Source organism: Sturnira hondurensis, unplaced genomic scaffold, assembly GCF_014824575.4.
Source record: "Sturnira hondurensis isolate 20B ecotype Veracruz unplaced genomic scaffold, ASM1482457v3 Scaffold0002638, whole genome shotgun sequence".
In the NCBI taxonomy this organism is placed as follows: domain Eukaryota; kingdom Metazoa; phylum Chordata; class Mammalia; order Chiroptera; family Phyllostomidae; genus Sturnira; species Sturnira hondurensis.
In genome coordinates, this window is record NW_028075269.1 from 14,986,216 (window position 1) to 14,995,807 (window position 9,592).

The window sequence follows — 9,592 nt, forward strand, 5'->3', positions numbered from 1 at the left end:
TTTTCACTTTGACCTTGCTAAAGAAGGATGCACGCTTCAACTTCCTCAGCTCATAATAGCCACCACATCTTCTAGGTCCCCTAGGTATAAAAAGAACAACAAAACAGAAAAGAACAGAGAGAAGAGGGAGGTCCAAAAACTCAGGTAGATGAAGAGATAGAGAAAACTATTCCAATGATTTTTCCCCTGCTTTTCTAATGTCCTTGAAGGTAGTGCCACTGGCTAGTTGAACAGCTTTTGAAAAACCCCTTTCTTAGTCAAAGCTAATCAAGTTGAGCATCAGTTATAAGCAACTTTAAAATGCCTTCATATTCATGTGAAGGCTGTGAATATTTTTCATGTAACTCCAACAAATTACCCAACATGCTAAACATGTATCCAATGGATTAAAAACTATTAAAATGAGAAATAATATTGTCTCATTAATTTTGATGTTATTAATGTGTCTTAATTTTGACTGAAGCCAAGCAACACTGTCATTTAACGAAGGCTTTAAATGTAGACAATGTAAGTCCATGTATGGATACAGTATTTGTACTGTATAGAATACAGCCCATATTTAAGAGGACAATGGAGTTATGCAGAATTATTTGTAGCTGGTTTACTTTTGCTTCTCTTATTGTGGTTATCTCCTGAAATATGAAACACACATACACACAAAGAATTTGGTCTGTGTGGCTTGGTGATGGTTTGGCTGTGATACTATTTATCTTTGGATTCCCTATGAGCATCAGAGGTAAAGGAATGCCAAACAAATTAAAAATTATGTGTTGCATTTAGAAGAGAGTGTATTCATTCCAAACTCCTTTAAAGTACCACTTACATCTACAATGAGACAATAGAATCCAGCTTTGCTCAGTGGCAGTATCCTAGCCAATGAGGTTTATCCAAGGTGCGATTATTGCTAATTAAAAGAAAATAGAATCTAAACAGATTTGAAACTATTTATTTTATGTACTTAGGACTAGTTTCTTCTGAAGTGTTCTTTACCAAAATAATGCTTTGGGAGTCGTGATACTTTTAGCTATCAACAAGTAAATTTAAAGTACTTGAAATCTCCACATTGAAGTCACTTCTATAGTACTTATTGTGAGCCATGTGCTATGTTGATGACTGGAAAATAAAAAATGTATATGAGTCTCACCATATATTGTTGGTATAAAGGGTTAGTAAATGTAAACTGGAGAAGAATAAGCAAGCAATATTTCAGGTGGAAAAGAAAGCTAAAACCAAAACCATGTAAGTTCCTCATAATTTTGCTCTTCAGTGACATTGAATCTATTCTGTCTTCTTCTTTTTGAAAATGGAGATAAAGTGATATGAGCACCTGTAAGCAATTTGCAGAAAAATCCAATCATTTGGGGATATACTAGTACATCGTTTGCCCTTTTGTAAAGGACAAAGAAAGACAAAAAAATAAAATGGAAGTGTATAAGAAAGGAGCTTCTTAGTCCTAGGTGTTGAAATCATTATATATTCTGGAAGTACTAAAGTGCACATAAATACACCTATCTATAATTTGCTCTGATCATTGCAATTTAGGTAATGGGAAGAAAATATGCTCTAAACGTGAATACTAAAAATAAAATTAAGATTTACTCTTAGGGGAACTATTACAAGTTGAATTGTGTTCTCTCAAAAGTTTTTTTGAAGTCTTAATCCTCAGTTATTCACAATATGACTTCATTGCGAAAGAGGGTGTAACTACCCAAGAGAAAGTCAGAGTGCAGGACGGAAGGCCCCTAACCCAACAGGACTGGTGTCCTTCAAGAAACACAGAGACATTGTGGAGACTGTCAAGTGACAAAAGAGGCAGAGATTGGCATCTGCAAGCCATGGAACTCCAAGGATTGTAGAAAACCACCGAACTTAGGAAGAAGTTGAGAATTTTCCCTAGAGTTCCTACGAGGGAACATGGCCCTGCTCACACCTGGATTTTGTGCTGATAGCCCCCAGAACTTAAGACAATAATGATTATTTCTCGTTTTAAGCCACCCATTTTGTGGAAATTGGCAATGCTGGCCGTAGGAAACTAATACAGGAACATATAATTAATTCTGTCCCCACCATTGTACATGTAGGCAACAAAGAGAATCCAAATCTATCTATGGGTTGCCCTTCTGTTGTATGTCAAATACATGCTCCCAAGCTTGTTTTGACGCTAACAGTGGGTGCAGACGTTATCTATAACAGTCATTCAAAGTGTTACCTCTGAACTTTCTTCTGGGAAACCATCAAACAAGGAAACCAAGGCCCTCACTTGCAAGAGGTAAATGAGAGGGCTGCAAACACTGGCAATTAAGCAAGTTTTAGCTTACACCACTTTTATTCTGGAGATGCATGGCAAACTTTCTCCAACTAGTTTATAAAATACTATCAGGCCTGTGTGTAAAGATTAATAATAGTCCTAGCACTCATGCTTCCCTTGCATGACAAACGGCAGGATTCACAGGTGACTCTCCTATGATTAGAAGGCACAATCTGCAATTTAGATGGTCGTCTAAATTTGTATACCCATTCACAGTTGCAGAGTGCGAGTGACATTTCCCAAGCTTCCATCTTTTGGGGAGCTTTCTGCAGGAGGCGCAAGAAAGAGCATTACATGTGGACATAATCTGTATGCTATAGAGATTTTAGCCTGTAGTAAAATGCTGCCCGGAGTAGCTTGGCAGCTCACCAAAAAAAAAAAAAAAATGTGTAAGGGGAAACAGGCAAATACAGGAGAAATAGCAGAGGGATTAATGGTTTTCTATCTAAGAACTGCAAACCTTCATGTTCTCGACATTAACGTGGAAGTAATCAGCTACAGATGGTTTCAAATTCACTGAAGAAGCGGAGCACGCTAAACGTCTGTGTGTCGCAGTTATGTGTAGGTACTACAATGTCTTTTAATAATGGTAAGTAGTCCTATTAAATGCTTACTCCAGTAAAGAAAACAAAGCATTTTTGAAACTTCATGTTTTTATTGGCTTTTTAAAATTGAAATGGTTGCTCTCTATTTGAATTTTTTCAAGTGAAAATAAACAGCCTTTCTACTCTTGATTGCCACCACTGCCAAACGGAGTTACTTTGTCCTGTTACAAAGCCTATCTCTGCTAATAGCTCTCTTCTGGAGGGCGGGGGGGGAGAGGGAGGAAAAGCTCTTCCTGAATCTGCTGGGCCCCTATTAGCTTCAGCCCCAAACAATCCACGGGCTACAGTGGTACATTCTGGAAGGGCCCACCCTGCTCTCCCTTGCTTCAAACACTCCTCACAAAGAACAAAAATCCCAGAGAGAATTTCTTCTCCAAAAGAAAATTAGGAATTAGATTACAACTAAATAATAAAAACAATCCTCATTTGTTGAGTCTTTATTATGTAGGCACCATGCTAAGTGCTTACCCACCTTTATTATTTCACTATTTACGAAGTTGGTGTGAAAAGTCCTGTCACACAGATAGAAGAAACACAGTCAGCAAAGTTAAGCCATTTGCTCAAAGTCACACAGCTGACATCTGTACCCAGGTTTTTCTGACACCCCAAAAAACCTCTGTCTGTGGAAACTCAGTTTTCGTAATAACTGATAAATATACCTGCCCTAAAATACAATAGGTACCAGGTGACCACTTCAGAAGTATTTTTCCTGTAACTCAGTGATGTAAACACAAGGTTAAAAGGGAAGATAGTGGTCTGCATACTTGGCAAAATATGTCATTCAAGCAGAGCTTCCTAGGACTTCATTTTGCTTTCAGTTAAGAAATCTATGCACCAAAAACCTGTGAGTTTTTAAAGAGCAATGACATTTTGTATTAATTTCTATTTTCTTAGTTTTCTAGAGAAATTCCATTGAAAAATTAACTCTTGAATCAAGTAACTGAAGGGATGGGGAATTGTGAAAGGACCAGACATGCAACAGGATAGCCAGGGAGATCACCGTGCAGACACAGGCCAGATGGGAGGCAAGAGTGAGTGTCCACACTCACTGGAGATGAAAGGAAAACCTGGTGGCTGACACAGAGACTGGAGGGTCGTAATGAGAGAGCAGACTCACAAGTGCTATGATTGTGATTCCTCCTCCCCAGGATATTCTTTATCCTCACACTGAGCTTCAGTTCTGACGCTTGTAGTTTGCTCATTCCATCCCTGCAAAACCAGGACTAACTCTACTTAATTAGAAAAGAAACCTTAGGAAGCGTAGGCTTTTATTTTCCCTAAATGGGAAAGGGGATGCCATAGATAATTGTTTTGTCATCAAGGCAAGATCAAATTGCTGACCCTCTAATTATATTGGGCAAAATAACAACGGATCTTGCTAATGGCTTTCCTAATTCTGGAGCACAGAAATCAAATTAAAATAGGAGATATTATGCTTACGAGCTAATTTTCCCAGAGTTCATTATATTGGAGGCTTACAAAGAAGCTTTATGACTAATCACTTTGCATTGTCTACTTCCTCAATAGTAGAGCTGATATCATCTATCTAAATATAATCAAATCAGATCAATGTCAAATCAATGATCTGACAGAAGCAAGAGTGAACTTCATACATAGTTGAACCTGAACTAGCTGAAACATGCATATACTGCAAAACATGTATATAATCTTCAACATTATATAGAATTTCTAGTTTTTCTGGAATCATAGAGTTATGCATAGGACACTCAAGTGCAGAAAAAATATACTTATTTATTCCCTAAAACATTGTCCTCATGGGTAGCACTTTTATACCATTCTACCACTGAGTAAGAAGAATAAAAATGAATTAAAGTTAATAATTTTGATAGGGGGTGTCAAGTCCTGTCATCTCAGTTTAGTTTGGTAATTTGAGATATACTTTTAGGAGTCTATCTTAAATATACTCTACATCAAGGTGGTGTCTGCTGTTATGAGCAGGCTTACTATACACGTGGGCTCCTTTGCAGAGGGTCTCAAGACTGAGTAAGGTGCGCTGTGCTGGTCTCTGAATTGAGGACTCCTACAGTGTGGCTGGCTCATACTTGGGTCCTCTTTGGCATCAGTTAAACTAATGTCATATGGGGTTTTGTTGTATCCCTTGATCTGGGAGGGCCTGTTGGACTGACTGGGCTCCATTTTAACTCTCATTTGACTGCAGGTCTAGAAGTGACATTACAGCTCCCATGCCGGTAGTCAACCTGTCAGCCTTTGTTTATGAGGCCCACACTATCCCTCTTGCCCGGTCCCCTATGGTCTTCTGCCAACTTCTTGTGCCAGGTCTTGATGGAACTCCTGTTTCGCAATCATTTCTAAAAGAAAATGGTTGCATCCACACTCTGAAAATGGAGGGAAGCTAAACTCAGACTCTCTGTTCATTTGACAATGTTATGCCGTTTAGTTTTAAACTAATAGATGATCCGTACCAATAAACCGTTTGGTGCAGTAATATCACCTCCCAGAGTTCCATGGTGAATAAGAAGAAAAGCTCCCTCTATTTGAGAAATACACATCACCGTCTCTGGGATGGCTTTTTATCCCTTGCTCATTCTTTCTACTATTACTCACCATCTATTTGTAGGTCTCAAGATTACTGGGGCTAAGAACATAGAGACAAAAATTTTAAAAAGTAGGAAGACAAAGTGGTAACTTCAAATATCTTAACCCCTTGTGTCATCTAGTTTCCATTTCCCCCTTTCCCTCTCCAAACAGACCCCTTTTCTTCACCTGGCAGCCATGCTCAGTTCCTCAGGAGACTGACTGACCTCTTCACTCTGCACCATTTATATTCCCTTGTTCTCTAGTGTCCTATTCCTCTAGGCCAATAGATAGTACCAAGAGGAGATTATAGAGGAGTAAAACAGAGATACCTATTTGTTCTTCCATCAGTCCCCTTGCTTCACTTTGGCTAGCAAAGTGTCCACTCACCACAGTTATGGATCCATTGAGCTAGCCTGTGTCCTTTACTCCAGTTACAACTGTCCTTTCCTTTTATCTTTCAAGTCTAGAGAGAGACAGAGTGTTTGGCTATGTCCTTGATGCCTCACCATCATTCGTTGGTTTCTTTAACTATGCCTGCCCCACTTTAAACAGTTCTATTAACCTCATATCAGTTAAATCTGTCTGAATATCCCATATATTTCTTACTGGGATCCCTATGGTACGTCACTTTATATTGTCTATTGAAATACTTAATTTACTTTCTAAGAACCCTAAAACACCAATCCCAAAGAACATATGCACCCCAATGTTCATAGCAGCACAATTTACAATAGCCAAGAGTTGGAAGAAACCTAGGTGCCCATCAGTAAGCGAATGGATCAAAAAACTGTGGTACATATACACAATGGAATTCTATGCAGCAGAGAGAAAGAAGGAGCTCCTACCTTTTGCAACAACATGGATGGAACTGGAAAGCATTATGCTGAGTGAAATAGGCCAGGTGTTGAAGGACAAAAACCACATGATCTCACCTTTAACAGGAAGCTAAACAACAAAACAAACAAGCAAGCAAAATACAACCAAAGACACTGAAATAGAGAACAGGAGGACAGTGACCAGAGGGGAGAGGGGAGGGAATTTCAGGGGAAATAGGGGAGGGATTTAGAGGAACAAATATAAAGGATACATGGACAACAACTGAGAAGGGTGGAAATGGGAGGGAGGGGGGAGGATGGGGGGTGGGATGGGATGGGAGTAATAGACAGAAAACTGTACTTGAAAAATACTTAAATAAATTTGTAAAAAGAAATACTTAATTTACTTTCTTTAACAATTATATATTGAGAAACCATTTGATTCCAGGCATCAATCCCTAAGAAATAAAATAAAGGAGAAAACCCAATTCCTTGATCTCATATCCTAATGGGAGAGGCAAATAATATCCTGGAGCTTATATCCTAATGGGAGAGGCAAATAATAAATAATAAGTTCATTATGGGCAGGTGGTAATAATTATTATGAATAAGACGAATAAGGGATGAGAGTAAGTAAGTACTGATAACAAGAGTGCAATTTTCAAAGGCTGATCAGAAAAGCCCTCGTTTCTAGAGTGAGGCATAAAGAGAATAAGAGAATGTTAGGGACTGAAGTATATGCTCCCAAAACTCATAGGATGACCCCTATGAGGTGTATTCCAAGGTTAAATGAAACCATAAGGATCAGGTTTTAATCCAATGGAACCAATATCCTCATAAGAAGAAGGAGAGACATCAGGAGTGCACATGCCATGCGAGGGCATAGTGAGAAGGTAACTGCTCACAAGCCAAGGAGAGAGTTCTCAAAAAAAAAAAAGAAAGAAAGAAAAAGAAAACCAAAACCATGTTGATACCTTGATCTTGATTGACCTTTCAGCTTCTGGGACTGTGATAAAATAAATTTCTCTTCTTTCAGCCATCTAGTCTGTGGTATATGGTTATGGCAGTCCCAGGAGATTAATTTAGGGACGGAGCCATAAGATATTTAAAGGAAGCACATATCACCCAGGAGGAATGGCAAGTGTAACGGTCCTGAGGCCAGAGTACTCTCGTCAGATCTAAAAAGCAGTAAATGGGTAATGTTCCTACGATGGAGCAAACAAGGAAGAGGGCAGACAAGATAAGAGAGCAGGGGCACAGGTCATTGAGGACCAGGCAAACTTTGACCCTGTGAGCCAGGGAGCTCTGATAGCAATTCCACCCAGAAAAGGAGGAAGAGCAGGCAGAAAAGACCGACGAAACGGCAACTGCCAGAAATCAATGACGCGAAGGTGGCTTGGATGAGGATATGCTCAGCATGGAGATGGTAGTAAGTGATCCGATTTCAGACCAATTGTGAAAGTAAAGCTAATAAAGTTGTTTTCTTTTTAATGCTTAAATGTGTTTTATGATGGGAATGAAATGTCTAAGAATAAATGTCCAAGTCTTTGACCCGAGCAAACAAGACATGGCATTTACATTTATTAAGAAGAGGGGATAATTGAAATTTTGTTTAGGAAAAATTAAAAGTTTAGATACCAGAATGGCAGCTTGAATTGTCATCTAAGTGCAGATGCAAAGTAAGGATTTGGAAATATCAATCTGAAATTCAGTGTGTGGGGGGTGTAGATTATAAAGTATTTATGTAAAGCAGTATGCAAATATACAGTGAGTGCAGCAAAGATTACTCAGACATTGCATCTACCTCCAATAAGCATACACTTTAATACACACACAACAAATCATTTATAATTCTATAAAAAGTTACTCTGAGGGAGAGGAGTGCATTATGAGCACAGGAATTTCTTTGGAATTGCTTGTATATTGTTTTTTTTTTGTAAAAAACAGTTGATAAAAATGTGCAATATTTTACTTTAATACCTAACCCTTTTTTGTATTATATGCTTTGTTTTCTCATTTATTATTGGTTACTAAAGAACAGTTAAAATATAAAATTTTTATATTTTAAAAATATAAAAAATAATTGACTAAGCAATTCTATAATAAAATTTTACTTCATGATTTTGGGACTTCTTGCAGTGTCTATGGGTAGTCATTACAGTATGCTATGACAATAATAGTTAATTAAACAAATCTTGGATGTGTAATACTACAAATAGAATATTGTCTATAAGGCATGGGGGGTGGTTCATGAAGTGGGGGATTTAAGGGTAGAAATGAGGTGAGCAGAATGTAGAACATACTTTCAAACTTCTATATCATATTTAAGCTAACACTATTTTTTCCTTTGAGTTACAGAAGAGAACTCTAGGCTTTTCAATTAATTATACTGAAGAAACTCAGATATCTATAATTATCTCATTTTACTCAGTATCATCTTTTTTTTTTTGCACTGGCTTCCCCCCATCCATATTCACTCTCTTCACCAGACAGTGCAAAATTTGTAAACCTCAACAAAAGTTAATCTGCAACCAGTTAGTTTAACCAAGCAAAATCAAATCTTTTCTAGTTGACTGTTTCTAATTAGTGTAAAGTTATACAATTAAAACTCTGAAACATTTTAAGTACATTTTATTGATTATGCTATTACAGTTCCAATCTTTCCCTCCCCTTCACTCCTCTCTGCTCTGCAACCCCCTTCCCACCAGCATCCCTCTCTGTTCATGTCCGTGGGTTGCAAATGTAAGTTCTTTGGCATCTCCATTTCCTGTGCTATTCTTAACCGCCCCCGTCTATTTTGTACCTACCAATTATATTTCTTATTCCTTGCACCTTTTCCCTCATTTTCCCCCTTCCCTTTCTCTTCTGATAACCCTCCGTATGATCTCTATTTCTGTGATTCTGTTCCTGTTCTAGTTGTTTGCTTAGCTTGTTTTTGTTTTTGTTATTTTTGGGTTCAGTTGTTGATAGTTGTCTGTTGTCATGTTACTGTTCATAGTTTTTATCTTCTTTTTTTCTTCGTTAAGTCTCTTTAACATTTCGTATAATAAGGGCTTGGTGATGATGAACTCCTTTAACTTGACCTTATCTGGGATGTGCTTCATCTGTCCTTCCATTCTAAATGATAGCTTTGCTGAATAAAGTAATTTTGTATGTAGGTATTTGCCCTTCATTACTTTCAATATTTCCTTCCAGACCTTTCTTGCCTGTAAAGTTTCTTTTGAGAAATCAGCTGATAGTTTTACGGAAACTCCTTTGCAGGTAACTCTGTCCTTTTCTCTTGCTGCTTTTAAGGTTCTCATCTT

The 9,592-nt window shown here is 37.9% G+C and overlaps 1 pseudogene; it reads left to right on the plus strand.

The window, feature by feature from the left end:
• The first annotated feature begins 847 nt into the window (after positions 1 to 847).
• LOC118983224 (uncharacterized) lies at positions 848 to 980 on the plus strand (annotated as a pseudogene).
• Positions 981 to 9,592: the final 8,612 nt, after the last annotated feature.